General features: G+C 49.3%; 1 long non-coding RNA gene across 1 annotated transcript; it reads left to right on the forward strand.

The window, feature by feature from the left end:
• The first annotated feature begins 1,277 nt into the window (after positions 1–1,277).
• On the forward strand, positions 1,278–6,392 carry LOC141976527 (uncharacterized). The gene is made up of 3 exons (XR_012636119.1): positions 1,278–1,726; positions 4,469–4,535; positions 5,298–6,392. It is a non-coding gene; the product is annotated as an uncharacterized LOC141976527 (long non-coding RNA).
• The last annotated feature ends 11,463 nt before the right edge of the window (positions 6,393–17,855 follow it).

A 17,855-nucleotide genomic window follows, 5' to 3' on the forward strand; every position in this document is an offset into this window, starting at 1 on the left:
AGAGAAAGAACAAGTTAAAAATTACTTAGGTTAGATGTCTTCAAGTCTCCAGGGCCTGATGAAATGCACCCTAGAAAGCTGAAGGAGCTGACTGAGGAGATATCTGAGCCATTAACGATTATCTTCAAAAAGTCATGGAAGAGAGATTCCAGAGGACTGGAAAAGGGCAAATATAGTGCCCATCTATAAAAAGGGGAGTAAGGACAAGCCAGGGAATTACAGACCTCTCAGCTTATTTTAATTCCCCGGAAATAATTAAGTAATCCGTTAGCAAACACATAGATGATAATAAGGTGATAAGTAACAGTCAGCATGGATTTGTCAAGAACAAATCATGTCAAACTACCCTAATAGCTTTTTTTTTACAGGGTAACAAGCTTGTGGATAGAGGAGAAGCGGTAGACGTGGTATATCTTGACTTTAGTAAGGCTTTTGACACTGTCTTGCATGACCTTCTCATAAACAAGCTAGAGAAGTACAACTGAGATGGAACTACCATTAAGTGGGTGCATAGCTGGTTGGAAAAATGTCCCCAGAAAGTAGTTTTCAGTGGTTCACAGTCAAGCTGAAAGGGCATATCAAGTGGGGTCTGTCATGTAGGGTGGGGGAGTCAGGGCCCTGCACCCCCCACTTCCTGGGATTCACTGTGAGTCTCAGCCAGCCAGCAAAACAGAAGGTTCATTCGACGACAGGAACACAGTCCAGAACCGAGCTTGTAGGTACAGACAACAGGACCCCTCAGTCAGGTCCTTCTTGGGGGCAGGGAGATTAGACCCCAGCCCTGGGGCTCCCTCCTCTTTCCCAGCCAACTCCAAACTGAAAACCCCTCCAGCCGTCTCACCCAACCTCCCCCAGCTCCTCCTCCTCCAGCCTTTGTCCAGTTTCCTGGGCAGAAGGTGTCACCTGGTCCCAACCCCCATCCTGGGCTCTCATGTTACATGCTCAGGTATCTTCCCTCAAGGGAAGTCTTCCATCCCCAATGAGGACAGTACCAGGAAAACTCCCCTGCAACATTCCCAGGTCAATACTCCCCACTCCCTGCTGCGTCACAGGGTCCCACCGGGATCAGTTCTCGGTCTGGTTCTGTTCAATATCTTCTTTAATGATTTAGGTAACAGCATAGCGAATACACTTTAAAGGGGTTGCAAGTGTTTTGGAAGATAGGATTAAAATTCAAAATGATCTGGACAAAATGGTCTGAAGTAAATAGGATGAAATTTAATAAGGACAAATGCAAAGTGCTCCACTTAGGAAGGAACAATCAGTTGTGTAGGATTCATAAAGGTTTATGTGCTTGGCAACATTCAGGGCACATCCGGAGTGTTGTGTAGGAGTAGTGCACACACAGCTCCTTTCAAGGGCATCAACCTTGGAATCTCGCCAAGATGATATGAACCATGGGAAGCCTCCCAGGACTGGGCTCAAGGCCCGAGAGCAAGGAATGCGGTAGATAGAAATTGGTAAATAAGAATGTTAAACAAAGCCAATGTATTCCTTTTATCTGTTGGAGAATGTAATGCGCGGGGGGAGAGAGAGAGAATAAAGGGGAAGGTGGAAAGCTGACAGGCAGAAGCCCGTTAGCAGAGACCAGCCTGCTTGCTTGCTAAAAGCTGTGTTCTGTCTTGTCATTGAACCGCCACAACTGGCGCCCAAACGTGGGGCCCTCAGCACTCACCTCGCCCGGCAAGGGTTTCAGATGCGTCACTCATCCGCTTCGCGGATCCCGGTGAGTATTTTTCGTTGTGGTAAGTATGGGAAGCTCCCTCTCTGCTTTGCAAGTGCAACACCGCAATGAGCTACAGTATTTGCTGCATAAGGCTCAGCATGACTGCCCCACTTGAGAACTCACTCTCCTGCTACAGGAGGTGAGTGCCCAGTGCCCGTGGTACCCTGAAGCCGGAACCCTTAAGCTAGCGGACTGGGAGCGGTTGGGCCAGACATTGCATGAAGAGCCTCGGGCGCCCGTGCAGGCTTTACATGCCTGGCACCTCTGCCGCGACGCGATACAGCGTGTCGCCCCGGACAGGCCCTCCCTCGCGAGGCTCGTGATCTCGCCACGCCCGTCCGCTCCTGCAGCCACCCCCCCTCCTACCGATGCAACACGGTGTGTCACCTCAGAAAGACCCTCTCCCGCGCCAACAGAGGGGCTGCCGATCCCGCCACCCCCGTCCGCTCCTGCAACCATCCCTCCCCCTGCTTCGCCCCCAGTGCCTCTATTACCACCGCCTCCCTGGCCTTCCCCACCGGAGCCGGTGTGTGATCGCCCTCCGCCCGTGGGGCCCCATGCTCCGGGGCCCCCCGGGGGGTCGTCTGCGTCTGCTCAGAGGCTTTCGCTGGTGCAACAAATGGTTCACGCAGCGAAGACTCGCTCAGATCTTACAGCAGAGGAGCTGGCTGATCTGGTCTCAGTTTGTCCGGTGACCTGGCAGGATGATGGCCAGGGCAACCAGGTTGCAGACTGGGTCAGTTTGCCTTACTCGGTGATCAGAGAGGTAAAGAAAGCAATTCGCGAGTTCGGCCTGACTAGCACGTATGTGCGTGGTCTCATTGAAGGGCTCGGTACTGGGTACACCCTGATCCCTGAAGATTGGAAGGCGCTGTTGCGCATGATGCTGACGCCCAGTCAGTATGTTATTTGGCTTAGTGAGTATCGGCAGATGGCGGAACGCCAAGCCCAGGTATATAGAGAGCAAGGTGTCATTTATGAGCAGTTGGCAGGGGAGGGCCAGTTTGCTACCGTTCAGCTGCAGTCGCAACTCCCTCAGGCCGTCTTCCCCATTATTTCCGCCTGCGCCCAGCATGCTTTCCGGAAGGTCCCAGATTCGGGCAGGCCTACTAAAAGCTTTGTTAGTATCCGTCAGGGTGCATCAGAGTCCTGTATGGATTTTACCAACAGATTGCAGGAGGCTATCCTCCGACAGGTGGATAACCCTGCGGCAGCTCAGGAGATCCTGTTAAAAATGGCGGTTGAAAATGCGAACGAGGATTGCCGCCGTGCTCTCCAGGCTGCACAAGCCTCTGGAATTCTAGAGCTGTCGGACATGCTGCGGGCGTGCCAAAACATCGGAACCCAAGCACATAAAGCTGGAGTTCTGGCTGCCGCCCTGAAAAGAACCGGGAAAGAGGGGAAGCGTTGTTACCGCTGTGGTAAGGAGGGTCACTTTCAGCGGGAGTGCCGCTCATCGACGGCGCCCGCCCGACCCTCAAAGAAGTGCCCCAAGTGTCAAAAGGGCTATCACTGGGCTAATCAGTGTCGTAGCGGGCCGGGAAACCGCGCGGCGGGTCCCCCCCGAACGCAGGGCCAAATGGGGGTGTTTTCCACTCAGACAACCGTTCCTCTGCCTTAAAATCCATAGACTCTATGAGGGCGGCGACTGCTGGAAGTGCAGGGCTTGATTTGATCATGCAGGAGGACACTGATTTTCGGCAGCCAGGGGAGGTCTGCGCCATACCTACCCAGGTGACGGGACCTCTCCCTGCCGGCTTTGTGGGTCTCGTTCTCCCTCGCTCTCATGCTGGGAAACAGGGCTTTTTTGTCATCCCCGGGGTCATTGATGCCGATTACACCGGCATTATTAAGGTTCAGGTGTGGACTCATCTTCCGCAATCGCTCCCGCGTGGACGGTCAATTGCACAATTGATTTTAGTCCCCTATCAGGTGCCAGCCGCAGAGGATCGAACCCGGGGCGGGAACGGCTTTGGATCGACGCTGTCTCAGTCACCGTCTCACAATACGTCCTCTCCACTTGTTGCTCTGACAATGTCGGTCTGCCCCTCAAAACCTCAGTTAACACTTCTCTTAAATGATGTTCCTTTTACAGGGTTGGTGGACACTGGAGCTGATGTTACGGTGATTCGTGATCCGGAGTGGCCAGTCGGTTGGCCAACAGTTCCTTCTAAAGAGTTGTGGGGGATCGGGGGTAGCAAACCTGGGCGCCAAAGTTTGTCTTGGGTCACGGTCTCTAAACCAGGAGGCTGTGCCCTTGCTACAATCCGCCCTTTTGTACTCCCTGTCCACCTCAATATTTGGGGCCGTGATTTACTTACAAAGCTGGACACCACCCTTGATATTAATATATAATGGCCCAAAATCCTCCCTCACCCACCTTGCCATCCACATTACCATTGGTATGGCAATCCTTAGAGCCCATATGGATTGACCAGTGGCCCCTCCCTCTAGAAAAGCTGAAAGCGCTTCATTCACTTGTACAACAATATTTGCATGCACAGCGCTTGGAGAGCTTTACTAGTCCTTGGAATTAGCTGCTGTTATTTTGGCCTTTCAATTTTTTGCTGATTGTTCCTTTAATTTGATCATGGACACACATTATGTTTATCAGGTAATTGATTATTTACCCCTTGCCCTTATTACCCCTCAGGTCGATGCGGACCTCCTTCGCCTGTTTTTGTCCTTACAGTATTTCATCACCACTCATAATTTCCCTTATTTTGTTGCTCATATTTGCAGTCATACCCCTCTGGCTGGGCTACTCACTGAAGGCAATGCGCGCGCTGATCGCGCGTTACGTGGTCAGGTAAATTCCCTTTTTTCTGACCCCACTGAAAGCCATTCCTTTTTTCATCAGTCTGCCTCTGTCTTGGCCCGGCAGTTTCATATTCCTGCTGATCATGCACGTTCTATTGTTCATTCCTGCCCCCACTGTGCCGCTGCTGCCCCTACCTTTTCTTATGCCATTAACCCCAGAGGTACCGCAGCGAATCAGCTGTGGCAAATGGATGTTACTCACGTGCCACAATTCTGCCCCTATTCGTTTTTACCTGTTTCCGTTGATACTTATTCGGGGTTCCTTTGGGCGACCCCACAGCGTGGGGAAGCCACTCCCAAAGTTATTCACCATTTGCTAGCCTGTTTTGCTGTTATGGGTCACCTGAGCCAGATAAAAATGGATAATGCCCCAGCCTATTGCTCCACAGCACTTTTCATCTTTTGTGCCCAATGGGACGTCCGTCTCAAACACGGGATCCCTTATAATTCAACAGGCCAAGCTATTGTTGAACGTGCAAATCGCACGCTAAAAACCTTGCTTGACAAACAATTAAAACAAGGGGAGCTGCGTCTCAGAATCTTAGGAGACATTCAGCAACAACTGCATATCCTTTTGTTTACTTTAAATAATTTAACGCTGAACGCAGATGAGCAGACCCCCACGGATCGGCATTTTCACAAATGGAAAGACCGCGTGTCTATTACCATCAGCTGCCCGATCCGCAGTGGCTGGGCCCAGTACCTCTAATCACTTGGGGTTGGGGATATGCTGCTGTGTTTCTCTCTGCAGGACTGTTGTGGGTTCCAGCCCGGTGTGTGCGACCGGCACTGAAACAGCATGGCATGGCACCAGGGGCTGTCGAACCCCATACCGGATTTTCAGCTGACCTTGGAGGAGACCGCGGTGCCTCCCGGGTCGACAACGGCGGGACGGAAACAGAAGAGACGTAGCATCCCAAGCCAGCCCGTGACATGCGGAGCAGTAAAAGCATTGGTCGCCGCGGCTCAACGAAGACTGGCAGCAAACCAACAGCCAGAGACTCTTGAGACTTTGTTTGTGGCAATTCTTGCCCAAATTACTGCTAATTCTGTACTGATTGTATGCCTTTTGTGCCTGCTATTTCCTGGAGGGGTTGATTCGGGAGCGCTTTCTCCGTTACAGGCCCGAATGACATATAACCTATGGGAAAGATTGGCTTCAATAGCAAATGTTACCCACTTTTGTTTATTTGATTTTGTAGCAGCTGAAGAATTGTTAGGTACGTGCCTTATTCCAGTATGTCATCACCCTGAGGAAACTGGGAATGAGATGATGCTCGCCGCTTACTCGAACCTCTCTTCCCAGTACTCTAGTATGGCTAATTGGGGCCCGGCCAATCACACTTTACCTTTTTAAGCTTATTTTTTGCTGCTGCTGTGTACAATGTATTCCTTTTTGTTAAGGCTTTGTCGAGACCCGCCCTGGCAGGCTCCACGAGTTATGACCTTGTCTGTCCGGGAGTTAATTGGCTTGCAAATGCAAATTGATGGCTACCATAAGATGGCCGAGCACAAATAAACAAAAAAGGAGGGGATGTAGGATTCATAAAGGTTTATGCGCTTGGCAACATTCAGGGCACACCCGGAGTGTTGTGTAGGAGTAGTGCACACACAGCTCCTTTCAAGGGCATCAACCTTGGAATCTCGCCAAGATGATATGAACCGTGGGAAGCCTCCCAGGACTGGGCTCAAGGCCCGAGAGCAAGGAATGCGGTAGATAGAAATTGGTAAATAAGAATGTTAAACAAAGCCAATGTATTCCTTTTATCTGTTGGAGAATGTAATGCGCGGGGGGAGAGAGAGAGAATAAAGGGGAAGGTGGAAAGCTGACAGGCAGAAGCCCGTTAGCAGAGACCAGCCTGCTTGCTTGCTAAAAGCTGTGTTCTGTCTTGTCATTGAACCGCCACACAGTTGCACACATACAAAATGGGAAATGACTGCCTAGGGAGGAGTACTGTAGAAAGGGACCTGGGGGTCACAGTGGATCACAAGCTAAATGAGAGTCAACAGTGTAACACTATTGTAAAAGAAGCGAACATCTTTCTGGGATGTATTAGCAGGAGTGTTGTAAGCAAGACACAATAAGTAATTCTTCTGCTCTACTCTGTGCTGATTAGGCCTCAGCTGGAGTGTTGTGTCCAGTTCTGGGTGCCACATTTCAGGAAAGATTTGGAGAAAGTTCAGAGAAGAGCAACAAAAATGATGAAAGGTCTCGCGAACATGACCTATGAGGGAAGATTGAAAAACTTGAGTTTGTTTAGTCTGGAGAAAAGAAGCATGAGAGGGGACATAACAGTTTTCAAGTACATAAAAGGTTGTTACAATGAGGAGGGAGAAAAATTGTTCTTCTTAACCTCTGAGGCTAGGACAAGAGGCAATGGGCTTAAATTGTAGCGATGGTGGTTTAGGTTGGAGATCAGGAAAAACTTCTTAACTGTCAGGGTGGTTAAGCACTGGAATAAATTGTCTAGGGAGGTTGTGAAATATCTATCATTGGAGATTTTTAAGAGCAGGTTGGATAAGACACCTGTCAGGGATGGTCTAGGTAATACTTAGTCCTGCCATGAGTGCAGGGGACTGGACTAGATGACCTCGCGAGGTCTCTTCCAGTCCTATGATTCTATGCTTGTGCTGTTCTTTTGTACTCATTCATAGCAATTTGTCCATGATTCAAATTTCTGTAGGATTCCTTTTTATTGTCTGGTCATTAAAGAGCTCCTAATGGAACCATAATGGCAGCTTACTATTCTTTCTGTCTTTCCTTCGCATTGTGATAGTTTGCTGTTGCTCCTTTAGTGCTGTCTCTAAGAACCTGCCAGCTCTCCTGAGCTTTATTCTCCTTAGAATCTTATTCCCATGGGACTTCACTGTGATGGGTTTGGGCCCTTTGGGGTGTCACTTGATGTGCTGGGGTGCCACTGAGGCAGCCTGTTCTGGCAGCCTGGGTGCCCTTTACCTGGCTGGGTTAGGCTCACAAGCCTCTTCCAGCCAAGTACATGGCAGGGCCATGCCCAGCTGCACAGAGAGACAGATCCGCTCTGGAAAGATTCAGCCTTAGGGGCTTGCCCCAACACTGTGGTGCCTACTCCCTTTAAGGGGAACAGACCCAAAGGTTTTATGAAATTCGCCCCCCTCCCTCAATGTGGAGGGAGATATGCACAACTTCTTCCCCCACCCCCACCCCCAGGTAGAAATTACATAAACTGGGTTATATTATAAACAAGAAATAAGTTTATTAACTACAAAAGGTGAATTTTAAGTGAATATAAGAGATAACAGACAGAACAAACCAGATTATTGACCAAATAATGCAAAATACGCAAGCTAAGCTCAATATACTTAAAAAACCGGTTACACAATGTAATTTCTTACCCTAAATCTTATTTTACGCAGGTTGCAAAGTTTCTGTGGTTCAAAGTTCTAGTTCTAGTTCTTTTCAGACTGGACTTCTGTCTCAGTCTGGACTCCCCCCCCGCCCCGCCTTCCCTGCAGGTGGCTTTAGCAGTCTTTCATCTTGGGCAGACAGGCCATGGAGAGGAGTTGTTTTATTTGCCTACCTCCTCACCCTTAAATAGGATTTACATAAGGTGGGAATCCTTTGTTTCCCAAACTTGATTCCCCCTTCCCTTCCAGTGCAAAGTTACAAGAAGTCCCACGTAATGTTTAGTATCTGGTGAGAAGACCACCTGACTCGTAGTATCACAGTGTCCAGGAGTCAGTAGCAGTATGGAGCCTTTTCACAGTCCATAGTCCTTGCTGGTGGCCCATCCGCCCTGTCTGGCTTTTCCATTTTTGTAACTGAAGTGTTAGCAGTGGGCTTCACCCAAAGTAGCATAGTTGAAATACAAATACCTTGTCAATATTCCTAACTTCAGATACAGAAATGATACATGCACACAAATTGGACAATCACAGTCCGTAAATTATAACCTTTCCAATGACCCATTTTCTTACAAGACCCATCTTGCACAAAGTACATTTCAGTTATCTCGTATTCATTTCATAAGCATATTTTCATAAAGAATATGGAGGGAAACGTCACACTCACATACCAGTTTTCAGAGTTCGTTGAAGTCTGCCTTTTCGAAGTGTGTTGTCCTTATTTTCCTTCTCTAATGCCTTCCTTCTCTTAGAATCACAAAATCATCATTTCATGAACGATTTCGTCCATATTGCTTTCCACCTTCCATTTCCTGACTAATTCCCACCTGTTAGTGAGAATCAATCCTAAAATGCCCCCCACCCCGGTTACTACTTCCATCTTCTGAAGCAAACAGGTGTCCCCAACATATTCCAAGAACTTATTGGACACTTTGTATTTGTTTGAATTCCTTTTCTAACAAGTGTCTTTGTAGTTAAAGCCCCCCCCCCCCCATTACTACTTTTGTTTTGAATATTTCTCTTATTTGCATGACAGAGTCGAGAACATTAGTCTGCGGGGAAAGAGCCAGGGGGAATTGTGATGTGATGTTACTGTGCTGTTCTGACATGTCCCCTTCTTGCCCTGACAGGCCGCAGCGTTACATCCCATCCTTCCAGGGACCAGGGAAGGGAAATGGCTGCTGTGGAGCCAGCTCAGGTAGGGATTATCAGGGAGTTGCTGGTGGGTTCCTGTTGGCGGGAGAAGGGCAGTAAATGCATAGGAGGTGGTGTATCTGGCAGTGGTCAGGAGGTGGGAGGAGGCAGGAAATACACAGGGTGGAGAAAGGGAGGGGGACAGGGTGTGACAAACCTGCTGGGATTTGTTTACGGTGGGGCCTAGATTCTATCAACAGACCCATGGGGTTTGTGGGTGGAAATTCCCTAATTGGTCCAGCAGGAAACAACCCCCCGGGACTGGGCTGGGGAAATGTACCAGACTCCAATACTGGAGTCTGAACCTACTAGCCAGAGGGCAACCCACAGTGAGGGCCGGGGAAGACACCCAATCCCTTCCCATCCAACTGCTGGCATTGGGGAGGGTGTTGGGATTCCTACCAGGAGGCTGTCCCTGGACACTGCTGCGGGCTCCATCTCCTGTATCCACTTCTGGCTGATAGGTGAGTGTTGAATGTGAAGACCCCTGCCATCTCTGTCTGCTAGAAGAGGTGAGGGGCTCTCTCTCCCCTCACCCCGATGCCTCCTGGCTGCTCTGATGGGGAGGGTGTGGGATCCTGCCTGCCTCCCAGAGTTTCCATGTGATTGGCCCTCCTCTCCTGTGAACGGTGGGGTTGTCACTGGGCAGCAGATGCAGAGTGGTGGGCTCTTGCTCTTTCAGGGGCTGGTGACTTTCGAGGATGTGGCTGTGTATTTCACTGAGGAAGAGTGGGCTCTGCTGGACCCTGCTCAGAGAGCCCTCTGTGGAGACATCATGCAGGAGAGCTATGAGAATGTGACCTCGCTGGGTAAGGATTCCTGTCTCCTCAGTTCTTAGAAGGGGAAATGAAGAGTTAAGGTTCACAATGCACCCTCAACTTTGCCCGAAAGGCGAATGACACATAGACTAGCACTCTACCCTTCTTTCTACAGAATACTTTGGGAACAGAGCACAGGCGCAGGAGCACAAACTGGCATGTATGCACCAGCCTGCTGACAATCCTTGTGGCAAGAACACACACTTGTGCACCTTGATTGACACGGCCTACACCACTCAGCACTGAAATGAGGAATACCTGATCCTTCCAGTTTCACGTGCACCACTCCTCGTGTCACAGCTCTGCCAGGCTGCTCCAACTAATCCCTCCGCAATTCATTTAAAGCTACAGCTGGCACAGGGCACACTGCTGGAGTGCCTGTGAAGAAATGCTGGTGTTCAAATCTGAGGAACATAAAACACACAGTGGCATGTTCTTAGTCCTTCCTTCTGTCGATCAATAAATTTTAAGGCTGGGGGAGATTATTAGGTCATCTAGTCTGACCTCCTGTATAATACAGGCCATGGAGTTTTGTCCAGTTACCATTGTAGTGCACTGAATACTTTGTGTTTGATGAAAACCTCTTCCAGAAAGGCATCCTGTCCTGACTTGAAGTCTTCAAGAGATGGAAAATTGGCCCCTTCCTTGGGTAGTTTGTTAACCTTTGCACCACCCTTACTGACCTATTCCCAGTGACATTTGCCAGCTCCAGGGCTAGGGGAAGGCTTTTGTTTGTTCTTTGTTTATGTGGTTGGTCTCTCCTGAGACTGAGAGAGGTCAGACAGAAATCCATCTTCTCCAACCCATCCTAATCAAAGTCTCCAATATTGCAACCAGTATAGGTAAGCCAGGCAAGGCGGATTAGTTTATCTTTTGTTTTATGTGAATTTTCCCTGTGTTAAGAGGGAGGTTTATTCCTGTTTTCTGTAACTTTAAGGTTTTGCCCAGAGGGGGATCTTCTGTGTTTTGAATCTGAATACCCTGTAAAGTCTTTTCCATCCTGATTTTTACAGAGAAGATTTTTACCTTTCTTTTTTTAATAAAATCCTTCTTTTAAGAACCTGACTGATTTTTCCATTGTTCCAAGATCAAGGGTTTTGGGTCTTTGATGATTTTGTAACCAATTGGGTACGATATTATTCTCAAGCCTCTCCAGGAAAGGGGGTGTAGGGCTTGGGGGGATATTTTGGGGGAAAGACGTCTCCAAGTGGTCTCTTTCCCTGTTCTTTGTTTAACACGCTTGGTGGTGGCAGCAAACTGTTCAAGGACAAGGCAAAGTTTGCACCTTGGGGAAGTTTTTAACCTAAGCTGGTAAGAATAAGCTTAGGGGATCTTTCATGCAGGTCCCCATATCTGTACCCTAGAGTTCAGAGTGGGGAAGGAAGCTTGACATGGTGGCAGAGCGGTGGGATCATTTTGAACCAGAAATCATTTTGAACCAAAAGCACAGATCTGAAGAGGTTTTTTTAAGCTGAGAGCAGGGCTAGAGGGTTTTCTGTCTATTTGCCTGGAGACAGAGGTGTTAGTTTTTTTACAAAGGGATTTTTCTTTTCTGAGCTGGAGTTTTCTCTACCTAAAGGCAGGATAGTTAACCTCCTGCAGGGAAATTAATAAGTTGTTTTTTTTCCCCCCCTAACTCTCGGGTATAGCTAGAGTTAAGCACAAGAAAGCAGGAAAACGACTACCAGTGAAGTAGCTAATAAACTAGAGCTGGCCAGATTCGAAGCTGAAGAGAAACAAAAAGAGCATGATAGACAGATGGCCTTAAGGCGCTTGGAGATGGAAGCAGAAAAAGCCAGGGTGGAGGCAGAAAAAGCCAGGGTGGAGGCAGAGGAAGCTGCCCACAAGAGAGCTATGGAGGAGAAAGAAAGAGAGGAAGCATGCACTGGAGATGGAGAAGGCAAGGGCTCAGCAGAATATACCAACCAACCCTAGCAATCCTTCTCCAGGTACCGCTTCCCATCTCAGAAAGTTCCCCACCTACAAGGCAGGCGATGATACCGAGGCCTTCTTAGAACACTTTGAAAGGGCCTGCCTTGGTAACAGCATCTCTACCGACCAATATGTGGTAGAGCTGAGGCCGCAGCTCAGTGGACCCTTAGCTGAGGTGGCGGCTGAAATGCCTAAGGAACACATGAACAGTTATGAACTTTTTAAAACCAAGGCGAGAGTCAGAATGGGGCTAACACCCGAGCATTCCTGTCGGCGGTTCAGAGCCCTAAGGTGGAAACCAGACGTGCCATTTACCCGACATGCCTACCACATTGTGAAAAATTGGGATGCCTGGATATCAGGGGCAAGTGTTAAATCTCCAGAAGATTTGCCCTTCCTAATGCAAATGGAGCAGTTCTTAGAGGGTGTTCCTGAGGAAACAGAAAGATACATCCTAGATGGGAAGCCCAAAACTGTAATCGAGGCGGGGGAGATTGGAGCCAAATGCATGGAGGTGGCAGAAAAGAAAAAAACTAGTAACAATTGGAGTGAATATCAGAAGGGGCAACCCGAAACAAAACCCTATCACCGGGGGCAACCCAAGGTCCCACCTCAATCCCAAGGAAAACCCCAGACACCTTATCGTCCCACCACACCATTCTCCAGCAACCCACCTTGCCCCAGTGACCAGTCAACTGGGCGATTTTTTAAATGTAATGAGCTGGGGCATGTGAAGGCCAACTGCCTCAAGAACCCCAACAGATTACAGTTCATTGCACTGGAATCACACCAAAGGTCCTTAGGCCCAGATGCCTCCCAGATACCCTTAGAGTGAAGGGAAACTGTGAATGTGGGCGGGAAGAAGGTTACAGTGTGAAGGGACACTGGAGTGCAGGTGTCAGCTATCCATCAATCCTTAGTGGACCCCAACTTAATCAACCCAGAGGCCCAAGTGACGATTTAGCCCTTCAAGTCCAATTCTTTCGATTTGCCTATAGCCAAGTTGCCTGTCCAGTACAAGGGCTGGTCAGGAATGTGGACTTTTGCAGTCTATGATGATTATCCCTTTCCCATGCTGCTGGGGGAAGACTTGGCCAACCAGGTAAAGCTGGCCAAGAGGGTGGAAATGGTTACCTGCAGCCAGACTAAGCAAGCTTCCACACCTATCCCTGTTCTTGAGCCTTCCACCAGGGCCCCGTCTGTGTTACCAGAGGCCCAGATGGAGGTGGTGGAACCAGATCCCCTGCCAATGACTGCAACGGCCATTATGGATCCAGTCCCAGAGACCCAGCCAAAGCCAGTCCCCGAACTGAAACTGGCGAAGCAACCAGCACCGGAACCACTGCCAGCACTGAGTCCAGTGCTTGCAACCCCGTCTACAGCTCCAACACCAGAGGGCAGCACCGAGCCTTCACTGGCAGCAGCAGCAGATGACCCTACACAAGAGGCTCAGCCAGAGCCTGAAATACCCCACAGTGCACCAGCGGAGAGCGGTTCACCATCAACGGAAACAGCCCCATCACCTGCATCGCTTCCAGAGGGACCAACCCCAGGTCCACAATCCAGTGAGCAACTGATGTCTCCAGCATCAAGGGAACAGTTCCAGGCCGAACAGGAAGCAGATGAAAGCCTCCAGAGAGCTTAGACGGAGGCACAGAGCAACCCACCGCCTCTCAACTCTTCTAATCGATCCCGGTTTGCTGTAGAAAGAGGACTTTTATACAAGGAAACTCTTTCTGGTGGGCACCAGGAAAACCGGCATCCTCAGAAACAGTTGGTAGTTCCAACTAAGTACCGGGAAAAGCTCTTGAGCTTAGCCCATGATTATCCTAGTGGCCATGCTGGGGTGAACAGGACCAAAGACCGTTTGGGGAGGTCATTCTACTGGGAGGGAATGGGCAAGGATGTTTCTGCCTATGTCCGGTCTTGTGAAGTATGCCAAAGAGTGGGAAAATCCCAAGACCAGGTCAAAGCCCCTCTCCAGCCCCTCCCCATCTTTGAGGTTCAATTTCAGTGAGTAGCTGTGGATATTTTGGGTCCTTTTCCAAAAAAGACACCCAGAGGAAAGCAGTACATACTGACTTTCATGGATTTTGCCACCCGATGGCCAGAAGCAGTAGCTCTAAGCAACACCAGGGCTAAAAGTGTGTGCCAGGCACTAGCAGACATTTTTGCCAGGGTAGGTTGGCCCTCCGACATCCTCACAGATGCAGGAACTAATTTCCTGGCAGGAACTATGGAAAACGTTTGGGAAGCTCATGGGGTAAATCACTTGGTTGCCACCCCTTACCACCATTAAACAAATGGCCTGGTGGAGAAGTTTAATGGAACTTTGGGGGTCATGATACGTAAATTCATAAATGAGCACTCCAGTGATTGGGACCTAGTGTTGCAGCAGTTGCTCTTTGCCTACAGAGCTGTACCACATCCCAGTTTAGGGTTTTCCCCATTTTAACTTGTATATGGCCGCAAGGTTAAGAGGCCATTACAGTTGGTGAAGCAGCAATGGGAGGGATTTACACCTTCTCCAGGAACTAACATTCTGGACTTTGTAACCAACCTACAAAACACCCACCGAACCTCTTTAGCCCTTGCTAAAGAAAACCTACAGGATGCTCAAAAAGAGCAAAAAGCCTGGTATGATAAACATGCCAGAGAGCGTTCCTTCAAAGTAGGGGACCAGGTCATGGTCTTAAAGGCGCTCCAGGCCCATAAAATGGAAGCATTGTGGGAAGGGCCATTCACGGTCCAGGAGCGCCTGGGAGCTGTTCATTATCCCATAGCATTCCCCACCTCCATCCGAAAGCCTAAGGTGTACCATATTAATTCTCTCAAGCCCTTTTATTCCAGAGAATTAAAGGTTTGTCAGTTTACAGCCCAGGGAGGAGATGACGCTGAGTGGCCTGAAGGTGTCTACTATGAAGGGAAAAGTGCTGGTGGCGTGGAAGAGGTGGACCTCTCCATGACCCTTGGGCGTATGCAGCGACAGCAGATCGAGGAGCTGTGCACTAGCTACCCGCCGACATTCTCAGCCACCCCAGGACTGACTGAATGGGCATACCACTCCATTGATACAGGTAATGCTCACCCAATTAGAGCCCAACCTTACTGGGTGTCTCCTCAAGCTAAAACTGCTATAGAATGGGAGATCCAGGATATGCTACAGATGGGTGTAATCCGCCCCTCTGGCAGTGCCTGGGCATCTCCAGTGGTTCTAGTTCCCAAACCAGATGGGGAGTTACGTTTTTGCATGGACTACCGTAAGCTAAATGCTGTAACTCGCGCAGACAACTGTCCAATGCCACGCACAAATGAACTATTGGAGAAACTGGGACGGGCCCAGTTCATCTCTACCTTGGACTTAACCAAGGGGTACTGGCAGGTACCGCTAGATGAATCCGCCAAAGAAAGGTCAGCCTTTACCACACATGTCGGGCTGTATGAATTTAATGTGCTCCCTTTCGAGCTGCAGAATGCACCCGCCACCTTCCAAAAACTTGTAGATGGTCTCCTAGCGGGATTGGGAGAATATGCAGTCGCCTACCTCGACGATGTGGCCATATTTTCGGATTCCTGGGCAGAACACCTGGAACATCTACAAAAGCGCATAAGGGAGGCAGGACTAACTGTTAAGGCTAAGAAGTGTCAAATAGGCCTAAACAGAGTGACTTACCTTGGACCCCAGGTGGATCAAGGAACTATCAACCCCCTAGTGGCCAAAGTGGATACTTTCCAAAAGTGGCCTGTCCCAAAGTCAAAGAAACAGGTCCAATCCTTAGGTTTGGCCGGATATTACAGGCAATTTGTACCGCAGTACAGCCAAATCGCCGCCCCATTGACAGACCTAACCAAAAAGAAACAGCTAAATACAGTTCAGTGGATGGAAGAGTGTCAGAAGGCCTTTAACCAGCTTAAAGCGACACTCATGTCTGACCCTGTGCTAAGGGCCCCAGACTTTGACAAACCGTTCCTAGTAACCCCAGATGCGTCCGAGCGTGGTGTGGGAGCAGTCTTAATGCAGGAAGGAGTGAATCAAGAGTTCCATCCTGTTGTGTTTCTCAGCAAGAAGCTGTCTGAGAGGGAAAGCCAGTGGTCAATCAGTGAAAAGGAATGTTACGCCATTGTCTATGCTCTGGAAAAGCTACGCCCATACGTTTGGGGACGGCGTTTCCACCTGCAAACCGACCATGCTGCGCTACAGTGGCTTCATACCACCATGGGAAATAACAAAAAACTTATTCGGTGGAGTTTAGCTCTCAAAGATTTTGATTTTGACATCCAACACATCTCAGGAGCTTCTAACAAAGTGGCTGATGCACTCTCCCGTGAAAGTTTCCCAGAATCCACTGGTTAAAATCATCCTTGAGATGTGGAAAATATTGTTAGTCTTTATATACTTGGTAGTATATTTAGAGGTGCATGTGTCTTATTAATTCTGTTTTCCTCTAGAGCTCCAGGAAGAAATCCCAGCCAGTGTTTCACCCTAGCTGTGATTTGGGGGGCGTGCAAAAGTTTCGCAGCCACTGGGAATCGTTCCAGACCTGCAACACTATGCGGTCCCACCAGTCTGTGCTTGTTTCCCGGGCCCAGAATTGGCGTTCCACAGCATGAACCTGCCCCATTAGCACCAGGATGCCTGCACTGCCAGGGCCCATGCTTTGAGAGAAGTCTGTGTCCATGTCCGCATCACTCTCGTCACCATGCTGACGTCGCCTACTTGCCCGGTTTCACTTTGCCAGGTTCTGGTGCTGCATATACTGCTGGATAGTGCGTGTGGTGTTTAATATGCTCCTAATTGCCAAAGTGATCTGAGCGGGCTCCTTGCTTGCCCTGGTATGGCGTCTGCACAGAAAAAAGGCGCGGAACGATTATCTGCTGTTGCTCTGACACAGGGAGGGGCGACTGACGACACGGCTTACAGGGTTGGCTTACAGGGAATTAAAATCAACAAAGGGGGTGGCTTTACATCAAGGAGAAACAAAAACAACTATCACACAGAATGGCCCCCTCAAGGAGTGAACTCAAAACCCTGGGTTTAGCAGGCCAACGCTCAACCCACTAAGCTATCCCTCCCTCTTGTATTTCAGGCAGGACTTCACGGAGGGAGGGGGGAGCAAATGAATACAAAACAAATCTGGTCTATTTCTTGTTTTGATCCACTCCATCTATCTTTTACATCTTTGGCTGGCAGCAGACGGTGCAGAAGGACTGCAAGCCATCCACATCTCCCGGCTGCTTGGCAGAAGATGGTGCAATAGGACTGCTAGCCATCCTCATCTCCTGCCTGCCTGGCAGAAGATGGTACAATAGGACTGCTAGCCATCCATATCTCCTGCCTGCTCACCATAAGATGGTACAATAGGACTGCCTGCAGGACTAAAGAGAATGACCTGGTCGAGTCACTTCTAATTTAGTCCCTGTGCCCATGTCTGCCCAGGCGCTCCTGACCGATCTTACCGAGGCGGCCAGGAGCACCTTGGACATGACGATGACGGCTACCAGTCCTATTGTACCGTCTGCTGCCACAAGGCAATGGGTTGCTGCTGCTGTGTAGCAACGCAGTACCGCATCTGCCAGCACCCAGGAGACATACGGTGACAGTGAGCTGAGCAGGCTCCATGCTTGCTGAGGTATGGCGTCTGCACAGGTAACTCAGTAAAAAAGGCGCAAAATGATTGTCTGCTGTTCCTTTCACAGAGGGAGGGAGGGAGGGAACGAGGGCCTGATGACATGTACCCAGATCCACCCGCGACAATGTTTTTTGCCCCATCAGGCATTGGGATCTCAACCCAGAATTCCAATGGGCAGCGGAGACTGCGGGAACTGTGGGATAGTTCCCCACAGTGCAACACTCCGGAAGTGGATGCTAGCCTCGGTACTGTGGAAGCACTCTGCTGAGTTAATGCACTTAGAGCATTTTTTGTGGGGACATACACAATCGACTATATAAAAACGATTTCTAAAAAACCGACTTCTATAAATTC

The sequence above is a fragment of the Natator depressus genome, chromosome 23 (assembly GCF_965152275.1).
Source record: "Natator depressus isolate rNatDep1 chromosome 23, rNatDep2.hap1, whole genome shotgun sequence".
NCBI lineage: Eukaryota > Metazoa > Chordata > Testudines > Cheloniidae > Natator > Natator depressus.